The sequence below is a fragment of the Fukomys damarensis genome, unplaced genomic scaffold (assembly GCF_012274545.1).
Source record: "Fukomys damarensis isolate Sample0158 unplaced genomic scaffold, DMR_v1.0_HiC HiC_scaffold_38, whole genome shotgun sequence".
NCBI lineage: Eukaryota > Metazoa > Chordata > Mammalia > Rodentia > Bathyergidae > Fukomys > Fukomys damarensis.
The window spans coordinates 34,904,001-34,906,406 of NW_022900950.1; the positions used below are offsets into that span (position 1 = coordinate 34,904,001).

At 43.4% G+C, this 2,406-nt stretch overlaps 1 protein-coding gene across 1 annotated transcript in view; it reads left to right on the plus strand.

Moving 5' to 3' along the window:
* B3glct (beta 3-glucosyltransferase) overlaps positions 1–2,406 on the plus strand; it is a 114,671-nt gene that overhangs the window by 94,461 nt on the left and 17,804 nt on the right. The gene's annotated exons all lie outside the window — the stretch shown is intronic.

Sequence of the window (2,406 nt, forward strand, 5' to 3'; positions counted from 1 at the left end):
CTGGAGCCACCCATTACAAAAGCAGGACCCTTGTGCTTGGCAGCTCCTCCGCCCCTATCCAGCACATGTAGCCCTCACAGAGGCCACCAGCCACTGCTGACCCTCTGTCTCTGACTCCCTTGGATCACTGCTCCATTGGTACGGGCTGCATGTGACACAGATTGTCCCCTTTCCTTTCTGCGCGTGCTCCTCCCCTGGGGGAAGGGAGGTGGAGAGAACAGCTGGGGCAGCCACACTCAGGACCAGCTCCTCCCTGAACCCCAAATCCCTGCTGTCTGCCAGTCGAGCATTGCCGCTCTGTCATATCCCACTGACTAAAGTTCTTTGTTCACGAGGATTTTTTCCCTCAGGACTTCTGTGCTTTGTCCTTCAGTCTAGTTTGTTCTGGAGACCCTCAGTCCAGCAGAAATATCTGAATATACATTGGTTTCAAAGGCTCTGCCAGAGCTCCTGCTCCTTTAGGTACATCAGAAGATATGACTGACCCTTGTCAGTGACAGTTAAGAACTTTCCCAGTGTTCTGTGACAGTTAGAAGGGGCTCTGCCCACAGCATTGAAGCTGACCTATGGGGTCAAATATCAGAAGTCCTGGGGGGTGGTTCTTGGCTCTGGCCTGGATAAAACGTTCTTTTAAGGATGTGAAGAAACTATATATTATTTTTATTTCAAAGCATATATTCAATCGTTCCTTTTGTCATTTTCACATAAAGTCCTAACAAAATTTTTCTCAGTATTTTTCAGTGTCTGCCCTTGAAATGAATGGATCTCAAGGTTATATTCTCTGAGTTTACCGGCCCAAATGGATCTCATGCTTTAAGAACCCAACTCTTGTAGAGATGAGGCCCATTTCTCCAAGGAGTGGATTGTGTGACATGGAGGTGGGGGGAGAGGATGGGCACAGAAAAGGCAGCTTAACTGAGGAGCAGTCAGGAGCCCAGGCAAAGTGGCCCAAGTCCAGCCAAAAAACACAGGCCATAAAAAAATGTAATTTAAAAAAACTCAATACTAACTGTTAACATTTTCCTCATCGTAGAATATTTTCTTTACTTCTGCTTTTATGAAGATATACTATAAAAGAATACAGAAAACTATGAATACAATTTAAATAATATTATTGAGCAGGCAATTATGTAACCTAAATGTGTGTTTTGTATCAAGGCAGAATCTCATCCTTGACTAATGTGAAGCCTACAGGACACTACTGGGCAGGGGGAAGGCAGGAGACTAGGGCATGACAGTGCAATTGGGTGTAATTAGTTTGTCACAGAGCTGTCAGATCTCAGCCAATCATGGCTGGACAACTGGGTGTGACCTGTCAGCCACGGAGAGCTGTCACATCTTGACCTAGATGCTTGCACAGAGTAGCTTCAGAGTCTGTGGGAAGACCCAGATCTGATGTCAAATGAAGATATAAAGGAAGGTGGCCCTTGTACTTCCTTGCCACTGCTCCCTTGTTCTTGCAGCAGCAAGTTATGCCTGCAGGATGTATCTTCTCTTTTGTATTTCTTCTTTTTCTTTCATTTTCCTCAACGTTAAACTGTTATGTTCATTAGTTGTCTCCTTCCAATTGTTTGAATAAGGCCAGAGCCTGGAAACACTAGATACCACACCAACTATCAACAATGAGTGCTATGTGTCTGGAGTGAACAGAGAGAGGGAAGGTCATAGGCTGTCATGTGATCGTTCTGGTGTGCACTGTATTTGAGGCCTGCACCGACAGGTGCCAGCTAAGGCACAATTCAGGAGCTGGGGCCCAACCAGCATGGCTGACCTCTCACCCTGGCCTCTCAGCCTTCTGACTGATTGAACACCCTGTAATCTCATTAACCCTACTTTCTCCATCTATAAAAGAAGGTAACAGAATGAACTCTTCCTGTTTCATACGATTATTGTGAAGATGAACACTGTAATTTACTTCAGCTCTTTGAAGACTCAAATAGTATTATATTTACATTTTCTTGTTCATTCTTTTCCTTGTCATGTAATGTAGTTTCTTAATTTTGTAGGAAGGTGACTTTTAAAATCTGATGACTGAAATGAATTGTCTTGGACAATTAGAATATGTTTGGAAAATTATGTTAATTTCTCAAAACATCTGGTGGCCTGAGGGGTAGCTGTGAGAACTAGAACAGCTGTCAAGATGGAAATCTGGCTTTGAACTTCTCCACCTACCACAAACACACCTCGTCCCTACCTTAGAAAGGGCTGTATTTGTTTTTTCACACTGGAATTTATTTCTTTTTAAAAAATGCAGGGAACACTAGATCCTTAGTTTTGCTATCAAAGGGCTGTTTGGACTCACGTCTCCATAGTCTCTGCCTTTGACTGAAGGGAGAATGATCTCAGTTTACTTTTGGTAGATATTTTGTTAGATTTGACACACTCCTTAGTTTTACTCCCAATTTT